The 7,777-nt window shown below is 42.7% G+C and overlaps 1 pseudogene; it reads left to right on the top strand.

The window, feature by feature from the left end:
• Positions 1-1,293: 1,293 nt before the first annotated feature.
• Positions 1,294-2,409, top strand: LOC108301511 (annotated as a pseudogene).
• Positions 2,410-7,777: the final 5,368 nt, after the last annotated feature.

Here is a 7,777-nt window from a genome sequence, read left to right as displayed (position 1 = left end):
GTGTATGTAATATTAGGTACCTAATACTAGTGTAACATTAGGTACCTAATACTATGTAATATTAGGTACCTAATGTCACAATCACAGTTTCAAGGATTGTGGTGTAGGCACAACTCCACCAGGTACCTCAATGGGGTAAAGAGGTAATGGGGCAAAGAAGAGAGGTTATTGTGGGCCAGGCCGAGTTCCACAGGTGAAGCCAGGCAATCGCAAAAGCATTCCTCTCGACCAGAGTGACCTGTGAGTTCATGACCCAGAGCTTCTTGAGGGAGGTCAGGCCATGGAAGGAGCCAGGCCTGATCTCAGGGAAGTGGTTCCCTGACACCTCCAGCTCCTCCAGCCCCACCAGAGGGGTGAGATTGGGCATGCCTTTAGTGTTGCACATGCCCACGTTCAGGTACTTGAGGTTGAACAGCCCCTCAAAAGCTCCCTCAGAGATACTCCAGCTTCTTTAGCTCCCCCAAGTCCAGGCGCAAGAGGGAGGGCACTCGGTTGAAGGAGCAAGAGGGGTGCCCTCGATGGCACTGTTGCGAAGCCAGAGCTCCCGCAGCTTGGACAGGTATTCAAAGGCCCCGCTGGAGATGACTGTCAGGCAGTTGTGGCAGAGCTCCAGGGTGTTGAGGCTGATCACGCCGTAGAAGCCCCCACCTCCATCTGCAGGACCTCCAGGTGGTGGAGCTGGCGGAAGGTGTCGGCCGGGATCGTCTGGACGTTGTTCTCCATGAGGTTGAGGGCCCGGGTGTTGGAGGGACTACCTGCGGGACCTCGGAGAGAGGGGCAGTTCGGGGGCCCGGCCGGGGCGGCCGCAGCCACGGCTGCACACAGAATCCACACTTGCGCCGTGAGGTGGACGCCGGGGTCCAGGTGCGGCAGTGCACAGTCACCTGCCACAAGAGCTTCGTGGCGTGGCACGTTCGTAATTCAGCATCGCCTGGGATTCTGGCTCGGAAAGGAGAACCAGCCCGTCCCCGGCTGAAGTGAGCTAGGAGCTCCTCTTTCCATCTCGGAGGGAAGACAGGAAAGCACCGGCGTGGTGTCCTTCAGCTTTCTCCACGGGAGCTGGGCACCTCGTTCCCATTCCGACTTCTTAGCTTTAATCTCTGCCCTCCCCGCCCCCACCACTTCCCCCACTTCAAAAGGGGAAAGTGGTGGGGGCGGGGAGGGCAGAGAGGGGAGGAGGGGGGAGGGTGGGGGAGACAAAACGGCTTCTAGTAAACCCGGAGCCGGAGCTGCAGCCGGCGAAACGGCGGCGTCTAGGCGCGCCTGGGAGGGCCAAGGCCTGGCGGGTTACGCATGTGCATGCGCATGCGCATGCGCCGCCCCCTCCACCCGCCTGGGGAGCGGCGCCATCAGTGCCTCCCGGCTTTATCCTTGGACCCCGGCACCGGCTGGCTCCAGCCGCGTGGGAACTGTGATTGTGACATTCTGTGGCCAGCCTGGTGGCTTCAAGAATATATACCCACCAATTCCACCTGCTGTGGCCGCTGTCGCGCTCGCACTCACACGCAAGGATGTGGACAAGACCTCCCGCCCTTCCTCATGGATGCACCTCGAGACTTCAATATTTCTGAGGGTCAGATGGCAGAACTTAAGTGTCGGACTCCCCCTGTGTCCTCCGTGAAGTGGTTGCTGCTCAATGCGATGTGCTTGGCCACGCCCCCCGCCACCCAGGGATCTCTGTCCTCAACGCCGGCACCTTGAGCTTTTTCCATATGCTGCTTTCAGACACTGGGGTAGACACATGCACAGTGACCAACGTGGCAGGCAACTCCAACACCTCGGCCTACCTCAGTGTGACCACAGCCGAGCTCAACACCTCCAACGACAGCGTCTTCACCACAGTCACAGTGGAGACCACGGAGATCCCGCCTCAGGACACAACGCGAACATGTCTGTTCCTACCACGCCCTCTGGTTACCAGCCGGCATATGCTCACCTCTACCACGGTGCTCTGATTCAAACCATCCGTGTGCTCAAGCAGGTGGCAGTACCCGCGGCAGACACCACTGACAGGATGCAGACCAGCCTGGATGATGTCATGAAGACCACCAAGCTCATCATTGGCTGCTTTGTAGCAGTGACTGTGCTAGCTGCCGCCATGTTGATTGTTTTCTATAACCTTCTATAAGCTTTGGCACCAGCAGTAGAGTACAGCCACAGCCGCCTGGACAGTTGAGATTATCCAGCTGGATGAAGACATCCCAGCAGCAGCAACAGCAGCTCCATCCTGTGTACCAGGTGAGGGGGCAGTAGCGCTGCCCACAATTCATGACGTTATTAATTACAACACCTACAAACCAACACTGGGGTCCGCTGGGGAACTTACTGCAACACACTGTCACCACTATCTCTGAGCCTTATATAATCCAGACCCATACCAAGGGCAAGGTACAGGAAACTCAAATATGACTCCCCTCCCCCAGAAAACTTAGAAAATGCAATAGAATGCACACAAGAAAAAGACAGCTACTTTTGCACAGAGTGGGGAGAGACTTTTTCTTGTGTATGCTTATATATTAAATCTATGGGCTGGTTTAAATAAACAGATTATAATAATATTTAAAAACCAAAATCAAAACAAAAATATTTTCTAACTTGTAAGTTCTATTTAAAGGGATGGGGGGAGGGGAATCTGAGAATGTTGTGGGGTACAAGCTACAAGTAAACTTGCTGTGTTGCCAGAAGGGATTTCTGGTATAAGGTTGAAATTGCTGAGATAAAACAAACTAAAACAACAAACATCCCTAAAGAGGTACGGTGTGGGCTGCTGGGGGGACAAGAGGGATAGACTGAATCTGTTATTTTTTTAGAAGATGCTTCATAGGACACAGGAATACCCATTTCTACGGATGCTTTTTTTAAGCTCAGATCTGTCTTTGCAGAATTATCTTATTAATAAAATACACACACAAAAAAAACCTACATGAATTTGTACTGTGCCAAAATGTTTGTGGCAATATTTGTTTTTCTTCTGAGGCTAAGGGGAAGATAGATCTATACATGTATTTTACGCAGGAAAACCACCAAAATTCAAACGAACCCTTAAAGGGGCTGAATCTTTGTCTATGTGCACAAGCCTTGTGGGTCTGTGCACTGGGACTTCCATGTGCCTTGCTTGACAGAATGCTTAGGAAGGAGCAGAGAAGGACAGCAGCTGGCGTAGCTCTCAGCCTAATGCTTTCACATTGCACGAGATTCCTGCAGTTGGGCTTAACCCACTCTGCATGGCATGTGTCTATTCAGGGTTTCCTAGGAGAAGGAGGAGGCCCCTGAAGGGGGTGTGGCAGCAGGGGAGTGGGAAGGGAGGGCAGGGCAGAGAGAATGTATTCACAGGAGGCCATAAATTAGCACTGTGCCAAGTCCACCTGTTGTTCCTGGAATCTGACAAATGATTGTAGGTAATGATGCCGTTTTATCATTTTTAAAAAAAGATTTTTTTTTGTTTTAACGTGGAGTGGTAGGAGAAGCTGGAAGTGGGGAGCTTGGGAGTGGAAGCTTTTCTCATGCTTGTGATTTTTGACTTTTATAAATGCTGATTCATTAAGGATTATTACAGCAGATGTCAGCTGGCTGTGGTGATGGGGTGGGGGCAGAACATGAGTAGCAAAGAAAAAGGAGCGGTGAAAAGGGTACAGGCTCATGTAAAGTAAGGAAGCCTTTCCCAACCGGAATGGTTCACAAAAAAAAAAAAAACAAAACCCATAGTTACAAGTGATACGCATGCATACATGGAGTTCCACATGGGGTCCTGTTGAATGGAGCACACTGAGTGGAAGCTTCCCTCTTCCAGGCCACCTCAGGAGGAGGTGGAAGAAAAAGGGTGAGTGTGGGTGGGGAAGGCAGAGATCTCTGTTATTCTGGTCCATTTAATGATGTAACTTCTTTCAGTTATTATTTTAGCTTTAAAGGGAAATAAGGAGTTGAGATTAGAAAGGGGGTGGCATGGGTGGGGGTGGGGTGATTGCCAACAAAAGAACACTGTAATGTGAGAATAGTGTATTTTTGTCTTTATTAAACGTTGTTCCATTAAAAAATATTAGGTATCTAATACTAGTGAAATATTAGGTACCTAATACTATTTATGTACCTAATACTAGTGTAATATTAGGTACCCTATATTTATGTCACTATTGAAAATACATGGTTTCAGATTACATATTTTCAGTTCAGATATGTAGATCTGGAATCAACTCTCATTAACAAACTTTTTGTTAAGCAACCTTGCGAAACTCTGCTACTTATTATAGTTCATCCCTAGAATATTTTAGTAATATTTTTACATACATCATATAATCAAGTTACCAAATTTTTTTTCCTACTTCTTTATTTTTATTTTTATTATTATATCTTAAGTTCTGGGGTACAGGTGCAGAACGTGCAGGTTTGTTACATAGGTATACACGTGCCATGGTGGTTTACTGCACCCATCAACCAGTGGTCTACATTAGGTATTTCTCCTAATGCTATCCCTCCCCAGCACCCCACCCCCTGACAGGCCCTGTTGTGTGATGTTCTCCTCCCTGTGTCCGTGTGTTCTCATTGTTCATCTCCCACCTGAGTGAGAACACGTGGTGTTTGGTTTTCTGTTCTTGTGTTACTTTGCTGAGAATGATGGTTTACAGCTTCATTCATGTCCCTGCAAAGGACATGAACTCATCCTGTTCTGTGGCTGCATAGTATTCCATTGTGTATATGTGCCACATTTTCTTTATCCAGTCTATCATTGATAGGCATTTGGTTTGGTTCCAAGTCTCTGCTCTTGTGAAAAGTGTCACAATAAACATACGTGTGCATATGTCTTTATAGTAGACTGATTGATAATCCTTTGGGTATATACCCACTAATGCAATTGCTGGGTCAAAATATTATTTGTGTTGGCTTTTATTCAATGCCTTTTGGCATGTATTGAAATGTTAAAATTGTTTGCTTTTTGTTAATGGTTGAGTTACAGTAATACATTTCCTAATGTTAGAAACAAATTTGCATTTCTGCAATAAATGTTCATTAGTTATTATGTTATCCATATTATACTTTTCTTCATTCCTTTTTTTAAACATAAATAGCCTCTATGTACTGCCAGCAGCCTTCTTCCAAAAGTCAGTTTGTCTTCATAACTGCATTCCCTGGGATATTATTTATTCTTGTTACAAATGCAAAAAATTGTAATGCATAATATTTTAGCCCCAAACTCACAGCCCTTTTCCTTATTGTAATAATGCAGACTAAATGTCTCCTCTTTAATTAAAAAAACTCTCAATTTAAGATATAAAAATATCTTTAAAAACTATTTGTTGATAACCAAACGATTGACGTAGGTATTAAAAATAAATTTGTTTGTGTCTTTATTTGGGTTCTGCCTCAAAGTTGCTCCTCTTGAGGATGGGGAGCCTGGCATATTCATTCATGGATTTGGATGGCTTTTGAGGGTGAATTTTCTGTTCAGAGTTACTCCTTTGGGGCTTAACTCTCCTGTAATTTTATGTTGTATTGCTCACGGCTGAAAAGCCTTTTGTGGCTTTGAAGAACACAGACCAGGGCAATACATACGTATTTGTGTGATGCTGGCAAGTGCCTGGAACTGCCCACTACCCTGAGATGAAATGTGATATGTTGAGTTGATTTGGTTTGGTGTCTTATAAGTGTAGGCTCACTTTGTAGATAGGGTTATCTTTTTTTCACTTGTATCGTTTTTAACATCTCCTTTGCATTTTTCCCAAAAACTTCTTTTTCACCTTCTTATTATTTTATCATACAGATATTGGCAAAAATAAGTAGTTATAATAAAATGAAACATAGAAACATACAAGAGAAGAATCCATGGCTGGGAATTGATTCACAATAAGGATGATGCTCTGATGCTATCTTAGCACCAAGAGTTCGTGAGATCTGCATCATCTTTGTTGACGAATGAGAGACTTTTAAAAACCTCTACATATCATTTTGTAGGAGTAGTAATTGTGTTTGGAATATAACTCAAATACATTAATACACAGCTGTTGTTCAAAATTTTGTATGAATTCAGGGGAAAATTGTTTACCACCTTTCTTATATAAACATAGAGCATGAAACATTGCGTTGAAAATGTACATTCTATGAATTTTTGGTATTAAAAAATCATAGGCCTTTTATTGGGATAATTTTACATATGAGCGGCATATAATAGACTACACCTCTTTTTTTAAGTTTTGCATCCAAGTTTATGATGCATATCAAAATTTTTGTGTATAATATGGTCCACATCTAGGTTTAATATCATATTTCTTACAATTTTCACAGAATAATTTGAAGAACTATTTTTGTTCATTACTTTTTATTCATTTTACTTCTAAGTGGTTTCTGTAAGAATGGACTTACATATCATTAATATAATTTACCGTCAATATTTGATGGAGCCAACCTGTGAAGACATACGGACTTTTTTTCTTAATGACAGTAAACATGTCATTAAGATACCTTAATGACATGTTTACTATCATCTCAAATAAAACCAGGACAACTAAATAATTTAACCACTGTTATCATGCATATCATGTGCGTTAGCCCCTCTCTCATGTTAGCCTTGTCTGTCTTTCTGTGCTACAGTTTTTGAAATTTTTTCATTCTCTTTTCAGCTATGTGTATAATTTGCTGTTTAATTCCTCCTTTGAGTTTCACATTTCTGTATTTTTCTCCTTTAATTTCTAAGACTTAAATTTGTTTTCAGTTTCATTTAAAATCGAATTTGTCGTTTTTGATAGTATCTAGTTACTTGCTGATACTTTTGTTATTTTCTTTGTAATTCGTTATTCATCATTTGAATCCAGTAATTTAAAAAATCTGATGGAATTTAGAATTACTATTTTTTCCTCTACTTATTCTCTTGCTTATGACTACCAGTTTCTTGTGCGTTTCTTGATTTTTTTTATATTTGGGTCTAAATTTATTCATTTTTGGCCATCTTTGTCTTCTTCCTGAAAATTATTCATTTTTGCCTTATAAAGATGTTTGTGGATGCTAACAACTTAGGATCATTTAAAAATAGATCTGTTCTTATACTGTTTTGGACCATATTGAAGTCTGAAATCTGTTTGAGTTTTGGTTACACATTTTCAGCAGAGATTTTTTAGTTTTTTCTTCTAGACATAGCCATTTTGTAAAGACAGGAGGATTTGATTCCTGTTTCCCATAATGAGGAGGATATTTCTAAGCTCATATGATTTCTGACCGCGTAGTTCATTAAGGTCCTGGCTCCAGGTAGTGGTGGTCTGATTTCCCACATCATGTAGGTACTCAGCTTTGTCTCTCATATTGTGCACGAGATGGATGATGTCCACTAACGTTGGTAAGGGCAGATCTTCATTCAGTTCACTGACTCAGATGCTGATCTCCTCCGGAAACCCCATCATGAACATACTCAAGAATAATGTTTACTAGCTATCTTGCTATCCCTTAACCCAGTCGAGTTGACATCTAAAATTAAACATCATTATATACATATAGTGATTTTTCTAAAAACATTTAGGAAAAATTTTTTTTTCTCTGTATGCTCACATACTTACAAATATGCATATATTGATATTATTAAAGTTCTGACATTTAACCTGTTAATGTAGTGAATGATTTTAATATATTCATTTAGTGTTAAATCTTCCTTGCCTTTCAAACATAAATGATATGTTGCCACACATTTAAAAATTCAGGCTGGGCGCGGTGGCTCAAGCCTATAATCCCAGCACTTTGGGAGGCCGAGGCGGGTGGATCACGAGGTCAAGAGATCGAGACCATCCTGGTCAACATG

Source organism: Cebus imitator, unplaced genomic scaffold (genome assembly GCF_001604975.1).
Source record: "Cebus imitator isolate Cc_AM_T3 unplaced genomic scaffold, Cebus_imitator-1.0 Scaffold1, whole genome shotgun sequence".
Classification (NCBI taxonomy): domain Eukaryota; kingdom Metazoa; phylum Chordata; class Mammalia; order Primates; family Cebidae; genus Cebus; species Cebus imitator.
Note: the sequence above shows the minus strand (reverse complement) of the source record. Positions and strands in the feature narration are given on the sequence as shown.